This window comes from Pinus tabuliformis, chromosome 2_2 (assembly GCF_031772625.1).
Source record: "Pinus tabuliformis cultivar Carrire ecotype Pingquan chromosome 2_2, CPIR1, whole genome shotgun sequence".
In the NCBI taxonomy this organism is placed as follows: domain Eukaryota; kingdom Viridiplantae; phylum Streptophyta; class Pinopsida; order Pinales; family Pinaceae; genus Pinus; species Pinus tabuliformis.
Window position 1 is genome coordinate 1,082,114,760 of NC_142300.1, and position 25,177 is coordinate 1,082,139,936.

Sequence of the window (25,177 nt, forward strand, 5' to 3'; positions counted from 1 at the left end):
ATCTATTTTCAGTTCTTGATACCTGTCACTTAGCTTTAAAGTTTTAATAATAATTTTATTTTGTACCAAAATATATAAGTTTAAAATCGTATAAATTTTGAAACACTTAGCTTTAAAGTTTTAATAATAATTTTATTTTGTACCAAAATATATAAATTTAAAATCGTATAAATTTTGAAATTTTGCAGGCCAAAAAAAGCTAGATAATATTATATAAGAAATATAATGGCAAGTATTACATCATTTGCTAAGAAAATAGGTCCAATCAATATATACAAAAACATAATTTGCAGATTAGCTGGAACCAATATGGCCTAATAGATTGAATGTGACAGTATTATGCATAGAATGGAGATACTACAACTTCAATAGGACAATGGTGACAGTGTTTTGAAATTTTCAATTGTTAATTTGTATTTAAAAGTTTTCAATATCATTTGGGGTTGGTATATGTGAAAACCATATGAATGTAACCATAAAAAATTGAAATTTAAAATACAATTAATCTTATTTCACTTCCCCAATTAAATAATTAATAATAAGAAGCTTTAATTTGTAATAACAAATAACAAAAGTTGTAAATACTTTAATCAAATATTTTTTAAAATAATGATTAAATACTAATCATTTGTAACTTTTTGTCAAAATATACAAAATTTAAAATCTAATTTGTATAAATTTTGAAATTTAAAAACCATTACATATCCTATCATGTAAAAAACCATATGACCATATATGAATGTGATCCATATAAATTTAAAATGTCAAAGATGCAGTTAATTTTTTTTATTTTTTAAATCACAAGTTTAAATCAAATTAATTGAACAAGTTAATAATTAATATAACATCAAAATAAATCATTAAATAAAAGAACAAAATTACAAAATTAAGCTAGAATTCTTAAAAAGAAAAAACAATAAGAGACTAAAAGAAAAAACAATAAGAGACTTCTATGGCTCTTTGGCCATGCTATGATGACTGTATTTTTACAATTTTATAAATTTATTTTTATTAACTCACCTATGGTTGGGTATTAAAATTCTTAAAAAACAAAATTAATAAGGAAAATCTCCCTTAATTATAATATACTTTTACACTTTTGTAAGTTTATTTATTTTTGTGAGTTTATTTATTTTGTTTATACTTTTACAATATTAGGCATACAATCAAATATCACATCACACAACACAATATCACATAACAAATAAACTTAAATAATCTTATAATCTTATTGTATAAATTTTTTATTTTTCAATTAATATTTTTTATCGGCATTTTGAATATTGTTTGTGGTAGTAAAATAAAATAAACTTATTGAAATTTATGATTTACATATTGTACAAATATTATAAAAGCTAACATTTATTAAATTTATACAATTATAATATTATAATTATACAATTAAATATTAACAAGAGGCAACACAGTTCAATACTTCACACATTTAAAATGTGAAGTTCATTTTTTTTCAAACACATCAATTAATTTAAGTATTATGTTTTATTAAATAACACAATTTTAGATTTTTACAATGATTTATAATTGGTATAAAAAAATTCAATTAACTTAAAATACACCAAATTATGCACAATATATTATGTGTACAATCAAAATACACAACACAACACATTTCAATACATCACAATATCCCATAATAAATATTTAAATTATAATCTTATTTGTATAACTTTTTAATTTTCCAACGTCAAGCATCCTAATTTTGAAAATTGTGAGAAAGACCCTTTTTAAAATAAAAATCATTATTATCTTTTAAAATTTATAAGTTATTTTTAATACTCCACTTGTTGCTAAGGAAATAATAACATGTGAAATAAATGTATAAATGCACTTTTAAAATGTAAAAATACTCATAAAAATAACATAATACTCATATTCAAATACTCATAACCAAATAACATAACATTGTTGTACAAATATTTTGAAACATTAAATCTCAATAATTTTAAAATAAAAAAATACACAACTTATTATGTGTACAAATTATGCATAATATATTATGTGTAGAATCAAAAAACACAACACAACACATCACAATATCACATAATAAATATTTAAATTATAATCTTATTTGTATAACTTTTTAATTTTCCAATTAATATTTTTGGTTAAATCACATTGTAAACATCATTTGTGATAGTTATATAAAATATTATATGAAAACCATATGAATAATGCAAAAGATTTGAAATCAAAGTTTGACATGCAATATGTAAAGTTTGTTCACCAACTTAAAACAAAACTAATCTTATATTAATTAATTAAATGAAATACATGTCAAAAATCATTAATATATAAATTAAAATAAATAAAATTTAAAATTTAACGCTAAAATAGACAATTACATAAAATAATTATTAAAAATTAAAATACAACTCCTTCCCAACTTCAAGCATCTTATTTTTGAAAATTGTGAGAAAGACCTTTTTTAAAATAAAAATCATTATTATCTTTTAAAATTTATAAGTTATTTTTAATACTCCACTTGTTGCTAAGAAATAATAACATGTGAAATAAATGTATAAATGCAGTTATAAAATGTAAGGATATACAAATAACATAATACTCGTATTCAAATACTCATAACCAAATAACATAATATTGTTGTACAAATATTCTGAAACATTAAATGTCAATAATTTTAAAATAAAAAATACACTATGTTAATGTGTATAATTATATATATATACACACAACACATCACATATCACAACACAACACCACATATCACAACACAACACAACACAACAGCACATATCACAACACAACACCACATATCACAACAAAATACAACAACAACACAAATAAATAGGTAAAATTTAAGGTTTTAATTGTATAAGTTTTAAGTATAAATTTTTATTAAATAACAAAATTTTAAATGTAATTTTATGAGTTATTTTTCATGTCAAAGTGCTTGGTATATGAAGTATTCATGTCAAAGTGCTTGGTATATAAAGTATTCATGTGAGAGTAATGTGAAGCAGATTTTTTTTCAAAAACATCAATTCATTTTAAATATTAATTACATAATTTTAAAATGTAATTTTGTGAGTTAATTTTTATAGTCATTTTGGTTGGTATAAAAGGCTATGCTGTGAAAAAGAAGTAAATATGTTCAATCAATTTTTTTTAAATACAAAGTTGAATAATTTTTTATAAAAGCATTAATTTTAAATTAATTAATTATATAAATAAAATAAAAAAATAAAAAATCATTATATCAGATTAAGTGACTTGTATCAATAATTTAATTTTAAGTGACTTGTATCATAAAATTATTGTTTTCCAAACAACTTAAAAAATTATTGTTGGCCAAACAACTTTAAAAAAAAATGTTTGAAAAAAAAAAAAAAAAAGACAACTATCCAAGACAGTGAGACTCCTCCAAGATAGCTTTGGCCATGCTATCTTGGAAGGTTGGGAGAAGGGGTCAACCCCCTCTCCAAAAAAAACTGATTATTATTGAAGTATTGTTTTTGAGTGGTACATCAAAAATAATAATACAATTTACAATTACAAAGATTCTTGGTCCTTTGCCAATGCACTCCCCTTCTTGGTCCTGTTCTTTCCATCTACCTTCTTGGTCCTGTTCTTTCCATCTACCTTCTTGATCCCTGCATACCATTAAAAAATTATATTTTTGATAATATTTTAAGATAATCAATAACAAACAATTAAATATTTTTTTAGACCAGATCAGAATTAGTCCATTAAACATGGAGTAAAAAATTGCAAAACAATTCCATTTACCTTCTCATATATAATTTTTTTTTTTGAATGGAAACGCTTCCAATCTATTTTTTTATACCTATTTCATATAATAAAAAACTTCAAAATTTGTAATTATAATTTTATTTTAAAATGAAATGCAATTCCATCTTCTCATTTATAACTTCTTGTCAAAAGCCCTCTCTCCGTCCACTTGTTTTTCGATAAAATTGACTGATTCAATCAAGCTAAGCAACTTGGTAGCTTACCTTAAAATAAATAACAAAATACATTAAAATAAATTAATTACGTTAAAAAAACATGTGCCAGACTCTCTGATTGGTCATTGCGCTCACAGAATATCAAAATATATTTAAAACATGTATTACATTCATGTGCCACACTCTGAGGGGAGGTCATTGGGCTCACACAAGTCACTACAGTTGCCTGGCCTGGCCTCAGTAACTCAGTAAGTTGATGGGAGAGCAGTCGAGGGCCTACAGCACAAGACAAACTACTGAATTGAGTCTGTTTGCCCTACAGCACAAGACAAACTACTGAATTGAGTCTGTTTGCCCCTACAGCGTAATACAAACTACTGAATTGAATCTGTTTTGTCCTACAGCGTAAGACAAACTACTCAATTGAGTCTTTTTTGCATTAATAGCGATGTACACCCATTATAAATTTTGCTGAACCGGTACAGTTGGGAACCAAACCCATTGTACAATTCAGTATGTTTTACATATGGTACATCAATTGACCTGTACCATATTTGATCAAACTATCTATCAAAGTCCAGAAGAGCTTATTTATGCATGATTAATTTGTTACTTTGAAAAGCTACACAACATTCAAAAAAGATAAAGATATATTCATTGTTGATTATACAGGATGAATATAGTGAATTTGCAATTTACCTTCAAGAGCAATAGAAATATATTTTTGGGTTGCCTGGAACAATAGAATATTCCCCCTACAGGTATCTTATGATATATCAGTTTGGAGAGCATCAGACTGAAGATATATTTCAGGTTCCTGGAAGAGTAGAATATTCCCCATACAGGTATCTTAAGGATGAGAGAGAAATAATAGTAAAATAATTATTGGACATGTATCAGATTGTGTCTAGTAAAAGCCCGTCTTGATCGGTTTGGGGAGCATCAGACTGAAGATCTGAAAGTTGCATGTTCGGTCCACACTCACCACCATTGTATTTTTGTAATTCATTCTTTAAAAGGTTTGTTGAACACTAAATCGATAAATGAAGGCAATACAGGGAATTACTATGACAAAAGAAAAGTTCATTCCTGTAACACTCAAGCAGAGGCATCTGTCAAATACTTGTAACAGAAGGTGAAACTAAATGACTTCATTAATAACTCAAGTTTGTCTATCCAGTAGTGTGACACCTACATTTGGAGAGCATCAGACTGAATATCTAAGGTTGCATGTTCCGTCCACACTCACCACATTGCATTTTTCTGTAATCAATTCTTCAAAAGGTTTGTTGAACTAATTAGATAAATGAAGGCAGTCCAAGGAACTACTATGACAAAAGAAAAGTTCACTCTACAGGGAAAACTGCAACACTAAAGCAGGCATCTGTCAAGTACTTGTAACAGAAGGTGAAACTAAATGACTTCATTAAGAACTTGTATGTCTATCAGTAGTGTGACACCTAGCCTTGAAGAGCATCAGACTGAAGGTTGCATGTTCGGTCCACACTCACCACATTGCATTTTCTGTAGTTCGTTCTTCAAAAGGTTTGTTGAACTAAATAGACAAATGAAGGCAATCCAAGGAATTACTATGACAAACGAAAGTTCGCTCTACATGGCACACTGTAACGCTCAAGCAGGCATCTGTCAAATACGAGCATCACACTGAAAGTTGCATGTTCTGTCCAGACTCACCACATTGCATTTTGTGTAATTCGTTCTTAAAAGGTTTTTTGAACTAAATAGATAAATGAAGGCAATCCAAGGAATTACTATGACAAACCAAAAGTTCACTCTACATGGCAAACTGTAACACTGAAACAAGCATCTTTCAAATACTTGTTACAGAAGGTGAAACTAAATGACTTCATTAGTAACTTAAGTTTGTTTATCCAGTAGTGTAACAGTGCTAGGTTTAGAGAGGGTCAGAGTGAAGGTCCTCACTCACCACATTGCATTTCTTGTAAATCATTCTTCAAAAGGTTTGTTGGAATAAATAGATAAATGAACTAAATCCAAAGAATTACTGTGACTATTAAAAAAAAAAAAAAAATCACTGTACATGGCAAACTGTACCAACTCAAGCAGGCATCTGCCAAATACTTGTAACAGAAGGCTGGCTCTCACAGACTTTTGAAGTGAAATATGATGCCTTGAGCACTGACATGAACACTGGTCAGGCAAAATCAGTAGCCTATTGCTTTTCAAAGTAGAAATTGATTCACAAAGAGAAGCTTTTATGCATCTATGATAAGGAAATATTGACCCTTATGCATGTTGTCGAAAAATTCAAGCCATATTTATCTGGAAAACACCTCAAAATTGGAAGATCATGAAACTTTGAAGTATTCATTTCTTATCTATGCTAGAACTGGGATGGAAAAAAGAATTATTAGCTGTATGTGCAAAAGATGAGAGGGCAGCTGATAGGCTACAAAACTCCAAAAAAACCGAGGAGGACAATGGGTATGCAATTCGAGGCAATCTGATTTTTCTATAAGAATTGCACATATCTAGTACCGAAATCCATATTTTAACAAGGCGGAGATCTGCTGTTGGTCAAAAATTGACATTCCAGTGGTACAAGGACATTCCAAGGATCTGGAACTTCTCATGCAAGCTATTCAATCAAAGTCTTGATAAATAAGGGGATTTAGGCATTGCACAAGTAGCAACCTCTTGATCCACCAGCAGAGATTGACCATCTCAAATCTTGCCCTAAACTTGAAAGACTTCTCGATTGGAAAGAAGATGGCAATTCAGTCTCCGTAAATTGCAATGGTTTTCAAATGGGAAAAAACTTTACCCTAATTAAACTCGAGTGAATCCAAATGGTTGTTCATGGGAGCTAGACTGTGAATCAGAACTACGCATTGGTATATCTACCGCGGCACAGACACCTTATTTGGACATGGTAACAAACCATGCAAATGACCAATTATCAAATCAAAATACTGAGTGCTAGAGACTGATAACAAAGTGACCAACCAATTATCAAATCAAAACATTGAGTAGCGCAGACTGATCACTAAGGGACCAATTTTAAATCAGAGGGAAGATACACAACCGATCACACTGATTAAGAAAACAAACAATACCATATACGTATACATAGAAACCCCAAGTACCCCAGATATAAGTTATAGATAAAGTTTACTGTTCGTCCTCACAACAAGCTATTCATAGAGCAATCCTGACACCCTTTCTTTGTGAAAAATCTAGACACGTCACGAGAATTGTGTGCCATACAGCAGCCCAAAAAGTCTAGACACTTGATTATGATTAATCGTGTGAGTCATCAAATAAAAAGAGCCTGCTATTGGGTCTGTTTCTATGCTGCAAGACATGCTGAATTGGGTCTGTTCTGGTTAATAGCAATATGTCAGCCATCCATCCCTAATTATTGGGTGCACAATAGGATTTTCTCACCATTGGCATCCAACCAACCAGAATGACCAGGTTCATCTGAATGTTTACTGGCCAGATGCTCTTGCACCCTTTTCCTCCCCACCATTCAGAATACCCCTCTTGCTCATAGCTTCATCGGCAGATCCTTTTAATTGACATCCACTTTCTGCATTTATTTAGCTTAGTTGAAGAGAAAACCCCACAAGAAGGGATAGAAAGTAGATAACCAACACCAACAGTTTGGTTTGACTGCTAATAATACTGGCTCAAGATACCTCATAAGATGGGTTACGAAATAAAAAGGTTCACAAGGGTGGCTCAAGATACCTCATAATATAGGTTAAGAAAAAAAAAAAAAAATCCCAAGGGTGTGTTACAGCACCTTACTGGTAACATCATCCTCTTACATCCATGGTCATTTCTGGCTCCATATTTCATCTACCTCACTGGTGGATTTCTCATACCTTTATCATTCCTAAAGTAGATTTAAGGATAAATTTTAAATTAATTGAATTTCTATCTTACTGATTTGATTTCTGACACCTTTAAATTCCCTACTGGCTCATTCCTCAAGCAGTTTTAAGTTTTCATTTTAAATCAATTATAATAAAGTCAAAAGACTAAAGGAATTTGGCTCATTCCTAAAGCAGTTTTAAGGATGCATTTTAAATCAATTATAATAAAGTCAGAAGACTAAAGGAATCTGGCTCATTCCTAAAGCAGTTTTAGGGATGCATTTTAAATCAATTATAATGAAGTGAAAAGACTAAAGGAATCTAACTAGTGAATGTACCCTAGGGCCTACCTACATTATGCTCCTATGTTATAATTGTACAGACACTGAACACAGTGAAGGGACCCTATTTAAATGCTCTAAGTTATGACGGTATATAGACACTATATAGTGCAATTAAAAATATTCAGAGAGTGCTAACATTTTTACATTTTCTTTGTCCACTTTACAGTGCTAACCACGGTTGGTTGTTATAGGAAGGGGGGAGAGAATATTTGGCTGGTTTCCTTTCGGTGAAGTTTTTCTGCACTTCCTTGTAAGTTATTAGGGAACCCCAACCACATTGCTTTAGGGAAAAATTAATAAATGGAACTTGTTAAAAGCATAACATATATGGATGGAATTAGATAGATAAGAATGTAATTGTCATTCTTCTAAGATCAATATGCAAGGGAATGCAAAGCATAAATGCTAGTGTATTACTCTCTTAAATTGAAAAAACCTGAAAGGCATTTTTATGGGCCTGGGTTACAGAAATGTTTGCAGTAGTAGACTGAATAGGAAGGAAAATGTAAGAAGTACATTTCTTTTCAACCTTTTCCAAACCATTTATGTAGGGATTGAATATTGTGTAGAATGAAAAGAAAGAGCTTACCATGAACTACATATTAGAATAAATCACATCCCTAAGATTTGTCCCACCTTAGAGTAAACAAAGGTGCAAACCCCTGTCAAGTATTTGAACCTTCTTTCCTTAGCTATCCCAAGTAGGCCCCAAGCACACTTAGTGCCAATTCATCCTAGGCAACTTGCTTAAACTTAGATAGGCAAGGGCATGATATATGAAACCATATTTTTTTAAATAGATCTTGATTAGATGTGTTTGCTTACATGATGTGTTCTTGACTAATCCAAATGTCTTCCTACAGGTCCTGCTTCAATGTGCAGTGGGAGCAGTGTCTCCCTAGGACTAGCAAGTCTATCCATACTCCTTACACCTTGTTCAAGCTGGTTGAGAAAAATAATAAATGGAGATTGATGAATATGACTGTAATAAAATGGTTAATAATCTGACCCCAAACATGTGTAATCTCAACTTATTAGTTTATAAGCTCAACATGTGTATGTCACTCAACTAAACAAAAACATCCAATGACCAAATTCTCTGTTTACAAAAGTGCAGAGACTAAAAAAATTGTAATAAAATTTAACCCACTTACTGAATTTCTACAAACAATGTCTAAAAAGAAAATTCTGGAAACCAAATTTTTTTTATTGTTACTAAGTCACTGAATGGTTTAATAATCTCACTCCAAATAAGCTCAACATGGCTTGGACTTCTCGTCACTCTTTACATTTTAAATGTCCAATAACCAAAGTCTGTTTGCAAAGGGGAAAGAGGAAAAAAACACTCTAATAAAATTGCAATAAAATTCTACTTGCATATTGAACTTCCACAAAATAATAATAAAATTAAATAACAAAAAACAAAACAAACTAACAGAATTGAAAACAAAAAATTCTGGAAATCCCAAAATTCCTTTAGACCTGAGCATTAGAGAGTTTTATGCTAATGCTAAATCAGCACCAATATATTGAAGTTTGATGAGGACATGCACCAACCCCATTGGGATTAAGGTGAGCACTTACTTATCATGTAAGCATGATTAGGCTGGATTATTAATCTAAGTGTATACTACCACTAGGTGAAATTATTGTGGAGAAGTTCAACCCGTAACACCAGTTATACTCGCTTTTTATCAATGAGTACGCTCTAAAGTCATACTCTTGATTACCTTGTATGTCCATAGTATATTGTTAAGGTACATAATGGGCAAATTTGAATCGTCACAAGTACAATAGAGCTATGACATAAACCGTAGAAATACAAGAGTTATGTGATATATAAAGCATCACTATTCCCAGCCTTACAGGTACCCTTATTCTCAGCCTTACAGGTACCCTTAATTAGCTTGCTTTGGTGTTGTAACAGTTTTATCCTGAGTAACTAGAGCAATTGACTGTACTCCATATTACCCTGCCACTAGGGCCATGGTTTATACTGTATTCAGTAGATACCAATATATTGTAATCTAGTCTATGCCCTTGGTATTGCATTAATTGGCTATGATATGCATGTAATTAAGCGTAGTTCTCATGTTAGCTATTATACATAGTACTATTGATTACCGGGGGTTATTTACAGGTCATTCTATTTAGTCTTGTTGACCTGAATCACGCCTTGGCTAACTCTTTAATCCGAGTACAGGTCATTCTATTCAATCTAGAGATTGGTATCAGTGTAGAGTGTAATTCTAGGCTAATCTCAATTACTAAACCATATAATAGTGTGAACGCTAGAGCTCAATTCAGAACAAGCTTAAGCATAAAATGACTAAGAACTCACTTATGTTCCATGAAAACTGGTATTACACTCTGATCACTCACCACGTAGTAGTTCTATTATCTCATGTAGCATCTATCTAGAAGAATATTTGCTAGTTTACAAGTTGCTTATTTATCTATATAATGATGAACTCATACAGGGTAATAATGAACTCATACAGGGTAATAATGACGCATTTACGAGTAATATGCTGGTAGCTTAATTTGCTTAAGTGTACATGATAGCAGCGTAATTCAACTCTTAACATACCCTTAGTTATATGTCTAGTTAATCCAAGAATATGTAAAGAGGCTGCTGTGGTTCTGATCAAGGAATGCAGAATTAATTGTACTACTCGCCTCTACATATTGAACTTCTACAAAAGGTTTCTAAGAAGAAGACTCTGGAAACCCCAAAATCTTTTTTAGACTTGGTTATTAGAGGGTTTTATGCTAATGCTAAATCAACACAAATATGTTGAAATTTCATAAACAATATTCAAAAAATAAAACCTAATAAACAATACCAAAAAAATAAAACCCAAAGAATTTGAAGAACAAAACACATCACAGATTATGAAATAAAACCCAAAGAAATTGAAGAACCAAACACATCACAGATTATAAACTTCTAAAAACAATTTCTAAGAAGAAATTTCTGGAAACCTGAAACCTTATTTAGATTTGAACATTCAAGGGTTTTATGCTAACACTAAATCACTCTCAATTTATTGAACTTTGATAACAATACTCAAAAATTAAAACCTATTAAGACATAAACAGTACCAAAAAAAACTAGAGACAGAACAACTAAACTCATCAAAGATTATAAAATCTTTCCCAACCAAAAACCAGAAACCAGAAAAGAACCAAACTCATCAAAGATTATAAAATCTTCCCCAACCCTTACATGCAAATGCAATTGGGAATAAGGAGTTTTTAACTAAAACCATAGTGCATATGTATCTAATCCCTAATATTATGAGATAGGAGAGAAACCAAAAAGTTAACATTAATCTCACCTGTAATCTAAAAAATACACCGCAGCCGTGTTTTCCAGGATGGTCATATAGTTCTTCACCTGCACCTCAAGAGAAAATGGCACAAGTTAATCCAAAGAATATATATATATATATGATAAAACTTCTGGTAAAAACACTAATCTATCTATGAGATATTGAAATACAATTATGTCATCTCATAATGTAATATTACCATCAAAAATTTAAATACCAAATAAATAAAACAGTACCTACCTTCTCAGTCTCCACAATTAAAGACAATTAAATCAATCATCCCGTCTTATGCTCATTGCAACATCGCCCTCCCTCTTTTGCTCATTGCAACATCGCCCTAGCTCCTTGACCCAGCAAACCAGTACCAACCTCTCAAACCAGAAGCAAAAGAACAGCAAACAAACCCAAATCTACACCAACCACCAGAACAAAAAAACAGCAAACAAACCCAAATCTAAACCAACCAGGAAAAGAAAATAAACAGAAACAAAATAGATAAAAAGTAAAAGAAAATGCAAACAGAAATTAAGCATGGCCATGCTCCGGGAAAAAAAGAAAACACAGAGTATCAAAATGCAACAAACAGCAAAATCTGTCCTGTTCTTCTGTCTAAACCCAACAAATTCCAAAATCTGTCAGGTGCTATTATCTAATTTCTTCTACCCATCTCCTTCCCCGCCAAGCTCCAGCGAAAAATAAGCCCACCATCTCTCCAATCTTCTGCTCTGTCCTTCTCTGCCAAGCTCCAGCTAAAAATAAGAAGCCCACCATCTCTCAGATCTTCTGCTCTCCACTCTTGCTCTGTCGGCCAAGGTAGCAAATGAAAGGCCAAAATTCTCCACTCTGGCTCCTGCCGGCCAGGCTAGCAAATGCCTACCAGCTACCGTCTATCAGATACTCTACAATCTTTCGCCCTCCACTCTTTCTTGCTCTGCCGGCCAAGCGTGTAACTGTGATAATATATATCGGATTTCAAGAATTTCAAAAGTTTTTCCCTCTTTCAAATCCGCCGCTAGCATGCGCACAGAGCCCAATGCCGCCTTTGACATGAAAATGTGTATTTAAAATATGATCTGCACAGAGACCAATGTGACCGTTGAAATTAAAATATGGTTATGTGCATTGAATTGTGCACCATGTACTTGTAACCTCTTTTTATTATTATTTATAGTTTGGAGTGGTTTATTTGTTACTTATTTTGAAAAATGTTTAAAGAAAATAATAATAATAATAGGTTTATTAATCATTAAAAATATATTTTTATTGATTTTATTAAAAATGTGATATTAATTTTAAATAATAGATATATATATTTTAAATATATATAGGGGATGATAAAATAATAATAAGAGTAATGTAATGTATAGGTTTATGATAATTCATAATATTTTATATATTATCATTGTAAAATATATAGATGAAAACAAATATATTATGAGAATAAAATATATAAAGGAAAACAAATTATAGATATAAATAAATTGTATCTTAAGATAAGTAAAGGGTAATGTATGTCAAGGTTCTACACAATTGCATACAAGACGCCCTATCAAAGAAACTAACTAGGAATCTCTCTCAAATATTAGTGAGTTGGATGTGCCTAAAAAGTCCTAGATGTCCTCACATCCTCATTCTTTGACATTATGCCCTATGATATATTTTCAAAAGTATAAACATTCTTGGATCTCCAAATTCCATGAAAAAAATATGAATAAATGTAGAGCACAAAATTGGTGGTTTACAAACATCCAATCCCGTAAGCAAGCCTCAATAGATGTAGAGTTCCAAATTAGCACTATAATTTATGATATGTAGTGATTAAAAAAGTTTTAGAGAAGTCATAACAAGATCTTTGTGATGAGATTCTATTAATGGGAGATTTACATAATAACCATTCCTCGAAAAGAGAATCTCTATACATATAAATGTTTACTAAAGGTAGAGCAGGAAATTGGTGGTTTACAAACATCCAATCCCATAAGCAAGCCTCAATAGATGTAGAGTTCCAATCAGCACTATAATCTATGATATGTAGTGATTAAAAAAGTTTTAGAGAAGTCATAACAAGATCTTTGTGATGAGATTCTATTAATGGGAGATTTACATAATAACCATTACTCTAAAAGAGAATCTCTATATATGAATGTTTACTATGTGAGCCCAAATTAGGTTCTAATCAAGAAAAATGACTATGCTCTATATGTATAAAGAGAAGTTGAAAATGAGATGTATATGATGATACATTGTTTCACCTATGAACAAGTATAGCACAAAAGTACTCCATTCAACCGTAAAGTACAAGTATAGCACAAAAGTACTCCATTCAACCGTAAAGTACAAGTATAGCACAAAAGTAATGGATTCAACATAAAAGTTTGAGTAGCTAGTCTTTTCAACTTCTTAATAAACCAAATATGGAATGATATAAATGATATATTAAAACACAACCAAAAAATCAATACAACATCTTCAAAATAATGCAAAAGAAAGAAGACTTGGATGCAACAAAATAACAAATGGTTTAGTAAATGGGGTATTTGCTCGAACACGTGTCCCATAAACAATAAAGAGATAAAAGTTTTTATTATGGATAATTTCCACAGGCTTACTTGGGATAAGGAGCTAGGGAGAAGAAAAAATACTATAGAAGTGTTTAATCTCACTCATAATCATCAACAAAAAGCATACATAAAGGTCAATATTTTTTGTAGAGCCAAAGTTCCAAAATTCTTATTGCTCAGTTAAGGACTAATTCTCATCAACTCCGTCGTGAAATAGGGCGTTGAAAAGGGCCAAAAGAAGTGTGGGAGGAAAAAGTTTGTATTTTTTGTTCTTCCAGAAAAGTGGATACAGAAAAGCACTTCATTTTAATATGTGAGGTCTTCAAATACAACAGGGAAAGTTATCCAGATATTCTCACAGCTAGCTCTTGGGATAATCTGTTTAGCGAAGAATTTGTCGATAAGCTGGGAATGTTTATTGTAAGAATTCACAAAAAAAAGGTAGAGTACATCAACCAGATGAAAAAGCAATCTGTCCCATCAACTATTTTTAGCCTCGTGAACATTAAAATGATTTTCTTTTCTTTTTTCTTTAATCTATAAATTAATCTTATATTAAAAAAAAAAAGAGAAGCGAAGCGAAGCTTATAATCTAAAATAAGAAAAAAAACAACTTATAATTTATGATATGAACAAAAAAAATCGTGCACTAAACATGTTGTATGAAACATTATTAAATTTAAAACAATGTATAATCATTATTTTATAACAAAATTTTGTTAATATTATGTAGAATGTGAAAAATTAAACGCTTTTGTTATAAAATTATGTTAATTTAGCTCATCGCAATTAGAAATTATTTATTATTTTATAAGAAAAGATTTCGTTTGAATTTCCTACTGCTCGTTAAGTTAACGTTATAACCTTTATCAAATAGTGGGGATGAGACTTGAATTGTTCTTAACGCAAATCAACCATCGAGGAGGAGCTAAGTCCGATGGTCCGTTGGAGAAGGTTGGTCGGTTGGAGAAGATTGGTTCGATCGGGATTCGGGCCTTCGGGCAGAACTTAGAAGCAAAAGCAAACTTGGTTGGACCTCGGAGAGGTCAGACTAGTAGAGAAAACAAAGGACACGAGTAAACAATATGAACCCCAACCTTAAGTGGGCCATACATAGTTGGAATTCCGATATCAATATGAACCCCAACCTTAAGTGGGCCATAGTTGGAATTCCGATATCATTACTTAAATATTTATGACTAGAAATTGTCTCAAAAGGTACAAAGAGAGGCCGATAGGAGTATTAAATTGGAATTGTTCAATTTTTCTAGAAGAGTTAGTTGGTTTGTGGAAAACCTTGTTTTCTTGGACTGGATCATTGTGCAATTACTTTTCTTTAGATCTAAAAGAAAAATTAAAACAGAATAAATGAGCATTAAATTCATGGTTCTGAATTGTGCATAACCTACACTAACCTTCAAAAGGAATGATTAATAATTTTCTTTCCTTTAGATCCTACTCATACCTGACATAACAGAACTTGATAAAAGACTCTCAGCATCAAATCTCGTAGGCAATTTCACTACTTTTGGACCATTCACCCTAGAAGATTGATCTGTCACTTGTTGATCTGAAGTTGCACAATTTTCCAGATTCGGAAGTACCCATCTTTTCCGTGGCTAGCTTCCACTTTTTAAAGTGGTGTTGAGAGATTTTCCAGGAGAAGCACCTCGAACTGTGGACTTAATGTCATTGGGGATGCCTGTATCAGCCACCTGTTTCCATAGGGACTGAGTTTCTACTCCATTCTTTGAATCATAAAATTCTTTCAGAGACAGAAGACAGTCTACAACAGTCACCATATTACCCTGAAAACATCCACAGATGCGAAGGCTGAGAAAGCGAAACAGATGATTCTATACAGTTAACATCCAGAAGAAAAGGCCAAGTAATCCTTCTTGTTCCAAATCAGAAGCTTCAAAAGTTGGCAGCCTTAAATCATCTATAGCCACCAGGAAATTCCTGACATTCTCGAACCGCAGAATGCGCAACACCTTCAGTAGTTTCCAGGCCTGGTTTTGATACATTCTGCAAGAAATTGTCCCCTTCAAATGGTAAATCTGGAAAAACAACTGATATAGCATAACAGAGACACTCGTGTTCATTGTAAGAACACTTCGAGATAGGTTAGGCCCATGTTTCCTTCTTCGCAAACCATAGAGGTATAGAATGTGCAAAAATCCCTTGTTCGTGTACAGGAACATGTGCAAAAACCAATTTTCTTTCATTTGCAAAATCCCAAGAGATTGAAGATTTTCATTTGGAGAAGCTTGTTCAAAAAGTTTTTCAGTAACATGCAGACAAAAATTTCCCTTCTATGTAAAATATAATATCCGCTGGAGTCTAATTGCTGAATTCATTATTGGCTCTAGAATGGAAACAAAAATTGTCTACTGCCTTAAACATGGGGAATAAACACATGGTAAGGAGGAGGTAAAATGTACCTTTGGTATTGAGCCAGGATTCAATTTATTCATGACCTGGCAAAGAATGCTCCCATTACTTAAGCATGCTCTCAAATCCTCTTCCGAAGGCTCATCAGGGAGATTTACTGTGGGGAACATGTTGTTAAGCCAAGCTGCCACATCAGTCCTTCATGTAGCTAGATCACGGAAATACGACAATAGGTTACTGGCGCAATGGTAGGAATAGAGGCTTTAAACAGATAAAAGTAAAAGAAGAGGAGTTTCTCAAACAATAATTCCTGTCCTAACTCCATTCATCGCAAGCAACTGAGCCAGATCTCCATTATGGAGAGACAAGCCTTTTAAAAATAAATAATACCTCTAGAAATCGAAAAGACTTGAAAAAAAATTCAAGATACCTGCTTCTGCAGCTCTTCTTGAAGACATTTAGATGTCTCTCAATTTCATGGTAAGTTGTTGGCAAGCATGTTAGATACCCTCTTCAACCAGAGCCTCAGCAGTCCGAAATCTGTTTCGAATGACATAGTTGTTATTATCTCCATTATCGCCATTACTAGGAGCGTTCGGGCTCATGAACTTGCCGTCGACAGTTGAACTGTCAAAGTAACCAAAGGAAGAGCTGTCGTTGTTCTCGAACAACGAATTCATGGCCAAAACCCGACCTCACGCCGTAATCCTAGAGCAATTTGCGTCGATGAAAAAGCTGTAAAAATATCTTGCCATGCCATGGCACAACAAAACTCGGAGGTGAAAAGAAGGCAACTCAACAGATATTTGGAAAAAGCAGCCACACTTCAGGGTAAAAGTGTTGACGAAGAAATTGATGCATATGAAAGCCTATCGGCCTAATGAAAAAAAATTCAAGATACTTGCTTCTTCAGCTCTTCTTGAAGACATTTGTATGTCTCTCAATTTCATGGTAAGCTGTTGGCAAGCATGTTAGATACCCTCTTCAACCAGAGCCTCAGCAGTCTGAAATCTGTTTCGAATGACATAGTTGTTATTATTTCCATTATCGCCATTACTAGGAGCGTTCGGGCTCATGAACTTGCCGTCGACATTTGAACTGTCAGAGTAACCAAAGGAAGAGCTGTTGTTGTTCCCGAACAACGAATTCATGGCCAAAACCCGACCTCACGCCGTAATTCTGGAGCAATTTGCGTCAATGAAAAAGCGGTAAAAATATCTTGTCATGCCATGGAGCGCACAGCAAAACTCGGAGGTGAAAAGAAGGCAACTCAACCGATATTTGGAAAAAGAAACCACACTTCAAATCAACGGTTGAAAGTGTCTCACCTGATCGAACGGAGCAGGGTAAAAGTGTTGACGAAGAAGTTGATGCATAGGAAGGCCTATCGGCCTAAATATATTGGTTTTATGGAGTATTTTCAGTTTGGTGGACATTAAAATATCATTTCATTTCATTTTTTATAAAAACAATATTAATATATAAAATTTCTCAATAAGATAGAAGAGAGCATGAATAGTATGTGTAGTCTAATGAGGCAGAGGAGTTGCTCGGAAAGTTATAGAAATTTCGGTCATATTTAGAGAAAATCCAGCAAGGATTTTTGTAAATCCAAGTTATAGTTGTTAAATTTCAAAATTTTAGGTGTCCTAGACGTTTTTAATGGTGCTGAATCCATTTCCGCAATCAAAAACATGATTCAAACACTGTCTCTACAAGATTTTTTGAAATTTTTTTTCTTGGCTTCTGACCACTTTTGGCCGTCCGGGCAATTCCTCCACCTCGTTAGATGACTCTGAATAATATATTAACAATAATAAATATAAATTAATAATTATTATTAATTATAATAATAATATTTTATTAATATAAATTATATATATATTTTTTTCCACTCGAAAAATCCGTAATTTTCATTATTAAGGAAAATTACATATTGTAGATGCTTTTACGCATATGCTGATGTTCACTTTGTACATTGTACCCTTTGCAAAAAGATTCTGTATGAGTTTTCAGTTCAGATTTGCCACGCAGGGCATTCTGTTTGAGCTGTTACAGTATGCCTTTTCGGCAACACATCTTACTGTTTCGACAAAAATATGTTAAGCTTATCAAATTTCATCTGTCATATACATGCAAAAAACTTCAGTTTGTTTGATGACCCGGTGTAGTCTGGTATCCCGGGTCTATGTATGGACGGTGATAATATTTGTGTTCCTGCTGGCCTTGAATTTCTGTGATCTCCCAAATACCTTTGTCCATCAATGCGGCCTCCTTGGATAATTTGTCAGCGCCTTTGTTATGTTCCCTGTAGATATGAGAACATGTAATATTGTTAAAAGCTGCTTTGAGTTCGAGTACCTCATTCAAGATAATGCTGAGTGTGTGGATGTGACATGCATATATTCCATTGAACCAATTTATGATAATTTGAGAGTCCCCAAAAATATTGATGCTAGTGCAGTGATGTCCCAATGCAAAATGGAGTAAATGTCTCAAAGTGATAAGCTCAGCAAAGTTGTTGGTTCCAGTGCCCAGACCCGCCTTTATTTTATAATAATGATGCTCAGATTTATGTATGATAAACCCACCCCCACAGCTCTGTCTGTTTGCAGCACCATCAAAATAGGCCCATGGGGTGCTATGATCAATGCATGGGGGAGGATTTGGGAGGCGGGTTTTTGGAGGGGGTGGGTCAAGTAGTTCTCTGAATGCAACTATGATACCATCCTCCACTAGGGGCCAGTGAACCTGCTTGTCTTCAAATATTATGCGGTTTCTTGATTTCCATAAGTGCGAGTTTACAATAATTGGCAGGTTGGTGATCTTCGATCCTTTGTGTCTCCTTTCCCACTCTATCCAAGCTTCTGTGAGGTCTGTTCCATCCCAATTTCCAGTGTAATTTATGAAACTTTTAAGATCTGACCAGAGATTCTGAATTGTTCTGCATCTCAAAAATAAATGCTCCGTGGATTCTGAGGCTTCTTTGCATAATACACACCAAGTTGGTCCATACTGTGCCCTGTGCATAAGATGTTCCCCCGTGGGAATCTTGTTCCTCAAGATACACCAGGTGAATAGTTTTGAGCGTGGCGCTGCAGAGTGTTTCCATATGTTATGCCACCAGCTAGCTAAGACATCAGGTTTCTTATGACTAATGAGCTGCTTGTAGCCTGCCTTAGGAGAGTAATTTCCGTCCTCGGCTTGATTCCATATGAGCTCGTCTGGCCCCTCTATGATTCTGATATGTGATTCGATCAGAGCCTCTCTGTATTCCTGCCATTCAGGGTGCCATCTTCGGGGCAGATTTAGGTGATGCGCTGTTTTCCATGCCTGGTGGAATATGTCAGAGTTTTCTTGATCAGCAATTTGCACAATTACTTTGATGTCCTGTGTGAGGAGGTATTCCACCAGTTCTTGTGAGAGGATATGCCGCCCGCCACTGTTAGTCCAAGGGTCAAGACCGATCCGAGCTCGAGTACCATCCCTGATTCTCCATACCAGATTGTCTCTAATTAAGGGAAGAGAGTGTATTAGAGCTTTCCATATGGAAGATATGCCAGATTTGTTCCAATTTGGAAGTCTGATCCAATCCAGGGTGCTGAGAGGCCAGATGTATTTGTGATAAGTGAGACGGGTCCATAAACTCTGAGATGTTAACAGTGCCCAGCTCATTTTCGCAGCCAGAGCTTGTGCGAAGATAGGGAGCTCCTTTAACCCCCAGCCTCCCCAATTCTTCGGGATTGCTATCTTTTGCCATCCGATCCAGGCGAAGATACGCTTGTCTTGACTACCTACCCATAGATATCTGTTGCATAGTTGCTGTAGACGAGCCAATATGTGCCGAGGAATCCAGGCGAGCGCCATCCAGAATACCGGGGTTGCTTCCAGCACTGATTTGATCAGGACTAACCGCCCAGCCCTGGAGAGGTATCTGTGACTCCAACAGAATAGCCTTTTTTCCACTTTAGCTACAAGCCAAGCCCAATCTGCGATCTTTTGGCTTGTGGGTTTTAACCAAAAACCCAAGTATTTTAGCCCCCTGTCCAATAATTGTGGGGTGTATGGGAAAGCCTGCCGGGCAGTTTGAGACTCATTTACAGAGGTCCTGGCCAGAGTTATGGTAGATTTCATCCGGTTGACCTCCATGCCTGTGGCTTGTGAGAAAAGATTTAATATGCGGAAGAAATTTGTGGAGTCCTGTATGCTGCCATCCAAGAGAATTAATACATCGTCTACAAACAGTAGGTGAGTGAGGTAACATTCTTCTGTTATCTTAAGACCTCTCAGAGCCCCTTCCCTTTTTGCAGTGATGATTAGACGGCTCAAACCTTCCATGACCAATAGGAATAGGAGAGGCGAGAGTGGACAGCCCTGTCGGAGTCCTCTTTCTGAGTGGAAGAAATGGGAGGCAGAACCATTGATCAGGATGCTGAAGGAGGGTGTAGTAATACAGGCCATGATCCAATTTATGAGGGGATGTGGGAAGCCCAAATGGATAAGGATCATTTTGATATAAAGCCAGCTGACACGGTCAAATGCTTTTGCGAGATCGATCTTCAGGAGTATACATTTGAGGTGTTTAGTCCAGATGGAATGAAGCGCTTCCTGGGCGGATCCAATGGCCTCATGAATCTGCCTATCCTCTAGGAAAGCAAATTGCTGGGGGGCGATGTGCTTTGATAGAATGGGCTTGATCCTATTAGCAATTATTTTTGAGATGATCTTGTATAGTACATTGCACAGTGAGATGGGGCGGAAATCATCAAAGGAGGTAGGGGAGTCGGATTTTGGGATGAGGGCAATGAAGGTGGAGTTTATGGCGTTATAGAGGCACCCCGATGTTCTGCTTTCCTCAATCACCCCAAGCAGGTCTCCTCCCATGAGATCAAAAAAGGCAATATAGAATTCTATAGTCCAGCCATCCGGCCCAGGACTCTTTTCTTTCTTGAACCATTTAAGAGTGCTTTCCAGTTCTTCCATAGAGACAGGGGCTGTGAGATCTGCAGAGTCCTCATCATTTACAAATCTAGGGAAATGAGTGGCCACATTGATGATTTCTGCCAAATTTGTGCCAGCAGGGCTCTTGTATAAACCTCTGAAGTGCTCCGTTCCAAGCTGGGAGAGCTTGTTGAAGGAGTCCGCAAAACCTCCTTCAGGTAGGGGTAGATTCCAGATAGTGTTTGCCACTTTCCTTCCCTTGGCATAATTGTGGAAGAATCTTGAGTTTTCATCCCCTGCTTTCAGCCATGTTGCCCTACTGCGCAATCTGAGCGATTCCTCCCTCTGCCTGAGAATATTGTTCTTCTGATTTTCCAATTCCACCAGTCGGGCTTTGTCATCTCCCGTAACGAAACCCAGATTCCGCTCATCCAGAAGAACTTTCAGTTCTTCTTCCACTTGTGTGATCTGAACATCTTCTCTTGCTTTCTTTTCTTTTGCCCAGTTGATAACTAGGTGTTTTAACTCAGTAAGATTTTTACAGAATCCCCTAGCCAATGATGATTCTCTGTCAATGGGATGTGCTTTCCAGTAGTCTGTAACCAATTTAGTAAAGTCTTGGTCCTGAAGCCACACATGATTGAATTTGAATGGGGCTTTTGGCTTATGGTGAGGGCCCAAGATTTCCAATAAGATAGGGGAGTGATCTGATATGCCTCCCGATCCCACCCATTGCTTGTAGAAATGTAACTGATGGATCAGGGGTCCTTTCATCAGGAACCTGTCTAATCTACGAGCTAATGCAGATGCTCCCACCCTTCTGTTTCTCCAAGTGGGCAGTGGTTTCTGCATAGGTATATCAATGAAGTCATTCTGATCCAAGGTATTTCTCATGAACTCTGTGATGGTGTCCACTTGCGCCATTGAACCCCATGATTCCCTGAATCCCATTGAAAAATTCATATCTCCTCCCAGAATGATTCGATCAAGAGCCATTAGATTACGATTGAAGAATTGTCTCCAGAAGCTTTCCCTCTGTTGGCATGGACCATATATGTTGACAATACGAAGGGACAGGCCGAGATCCGCCGAAAAGATGTCTGCTCCCATGAATCCTTGACCACCCCATGAGGAGTCCAGCCTGATAGATTTTGGGTTATAACCAATTGCCAGTCCCCCCGATCTTCCGTTAGCATCAATTGCCAGGAACTTCCATCTGGCCGCCAGAGTGCTTAAGGAAAGAGATATAGCCTCTGCAGGGCCAAGTGTTTCTTGAAGGAGAATGATATCAGGTAATTCGACCTCAAAAAGTCGTTTGAGAGCTAGTTTCTTTGGGGCACTAGCCAGGCCCCGACAATTGAAAGATAGACACTTCATGGGGGGCCGATCCTCGGGGATTTGGCTGCTCTAAGGACCCCGTCAATGGTGGATTGGCGCCCAGATGCGACTTCCGCTCCTGCACGCCTAATGGCTTTGGAAAGATCGGTTTTTCTGCCCCGGGAGGACAGAGATCCAGGGCCCAGTGGGACAATACCCAAACCGGCCTGCGGTCCAGAGGCGTCCGACTGAGAGGGCCGAGGGCGAAGGGAGTAAGGGTGGGAGGAGGGCTTCCTGGAGGATGAAATCGAGGAGGGCGAGGATGCGGGAGGCAAAGAGGGCGGAGCAGTAGACGGGATCAAGGGGGGCGAAGGGATGGAGCAATGCGCCATGGTGCAAGTTACATTTGAAAAAACGAAATCAGATGAGATGCCAGAAGAAATAGAGGGAGGGATAAGAATAGTACCCGAGGCCTGTGCGGCTGCTGCAGCTGCCCGAGCCCTTGTCAGTGGAGGAGAAGGCGAGTCTAGCTTTTTCGGTCCTGCTTTCGCTGGAGAGCCCTGAGCTGATGCATTACCCTGAGATGGGCGGGGGATGATGGGCGAGACTCCTCTGGATGATAAGGGCGAAATTTTTGGAGAGTCTTCCGGGCTTTTGTTCAGTGGGCAATCCTTGAAGAGGTGTCCCACTTGGTGGCAGCGATTGCAGCGAAAAGGGACACCTTCGTAGTCGAGGATTTGAGTTCTGCTGTATTTACCCCATTGCAAAGTAATCTTTTCCTCCAGTCCGTCTCGGGTATCCAAGTACACCAGTACACGTGCTAGGGTTCGTTTCTTCGTTTCCACATATGAGCGGTCATGATCTAGGTACGTGCCCAGTGCATTTCCAATTCGGATGAGTGCTTCCTCACTCCAATACTGTAGCGGCAGCCCTGGCAGACGCACCCATAGAGGTCCTGCTCCTATCTGTTCGCGCTCGGGATCAAATAGGGGGCTCCATCTCTTAAGTAACACTGGTGCCATTTCGATGTGCCAGTACTGTGCAAGTACTAAATCTGTGTAACCCTCTTTCGCAAAGTGTAAGGAGAACCACCCCCTCGGGAGAACATGAACCTCCGGTAATTCTATGAGCAGGGCCCCCCAGATTTCTTTTACCCATTGCGTCAGTCTGCCTGCTGAGAAAACACGCCCCCGCACATGTCCTACCAATACCGTTCGTGCCATGGTCATTGTTTCCCCTAGGTCCGATGGATCGCCGAATGCTATGGTAATATCTTTGGTCGTCGCTCTGATACACTTTGATTTCCACTTCTTCATTCGTGGCGCCGACGGATGATCCACTAATGGGTTTTTTACTCCATCCGGGAGGGAGGGTTTCGTGGCTTTTACATTAATGGCCGGGGTGCCGAAACATCCTGATGGCCGCGTCCCTGTGTCCTGGAGGGTTTGTGCTTCCGTCACCCGGGTTCCTTCCTGTGCAGGAGCTGGATCGCGAGGCAGAGATGGAACCGGATCGAAGGACAGAGAATCGGGAGAGAGGGAAGTGAGGAGGAGTGTCGTACCAGGTGAGAGGGGCGGGGCTTCCAGTCCGGGCGGCGAGGCAGTTGCGCGAAGGGAGTGAGGATCTGGAAGGGAAACCACAGGAGAGGTGTCCAGAGCGTGAGTCTCCGCTGCAGTCAGTGGAACAGAAACCAAGACCGTAAAATTAGGGTTGCTGAATATTATATGCCCTTCCAGCGGATCCTCGGAATAATCCACGAGGTCCGTTTCCATAAAACCCTCCATGTCGGTCAACCGGCTGTTAATCGACATTGAAAGCTGGGCAGGCGCGAGCTCGATCCCGTCGTCCGGTACATGTACAGGCCGGTTTATGGACAACAGCCTGCGGTCCTACGGTTAATAGTGAGCTCTTACCCTAATCCTTCGTGGTCTCGGAGCTCCATCCCTTCGAACCCCGCCTATATATTATTATTATTATTATTAACTAAGAAAAAATTAATATCTAATATAATTAATTAACTTGTTGACGGTGTTGGTCCTGCCAACATGTCAGGGGATCTTTCTCGCAAGAAGTCCCAATTAGACCTCAGACGGTTTGGTGTAGGAGTCCCAGCAGTAGGTCGTACGGTAATGCCTTGATCGCGATTTCGCACAGAGGCAAGTAAGATGTCTCTGTTGGTAGCAAGGGTGTGACAACTACAATAAGTCAAGGAAGCTGCATGAGATATTCAAACACACGAGGGTTGAGATGAGTGCACCCTTTGGAAACCTATGATAGCAGGGAGTTAAGAAGGGAACACGCAAGTAAGGATGCATCACAACATAGAAGGCAAGTTAGCTAGCAATCCAAAGTGATGGTTAAACCAACAACATGCTTCAGAAATATTCATACATACAAACACAGAAATAGCTATACATGCATGCGTAAGCAAAAAGATACATATATCATTTAGAGTGAACAGATAGATGAAATACA

General features: G+C 36.2%; 1 long non-coding RNA gene across 1 annotated transcript; it reads right to left on the reverse strand.

The window, feature by feature from the left end:
- Window positions 1-3,384: 3,384 nt before the first annotated feature.
- Window positions 3,385-12,495, reverse strand: LOC149197146 (uncharacterized). The gene is made up of 3 exons (XR_016254171.1): window positions 11,730-12,495; window positions 11,496-11,554; window positions 3,385-3,632 (listed from the first exon to the last, which is right to left on the reverse strand). It is a non-coding gene; the product is annotated as an uncharacterized LOC149197146 (long non-coding RNA).
- Window positions 12,496-25,177: the final 12,682 nt, after the last annotated feature.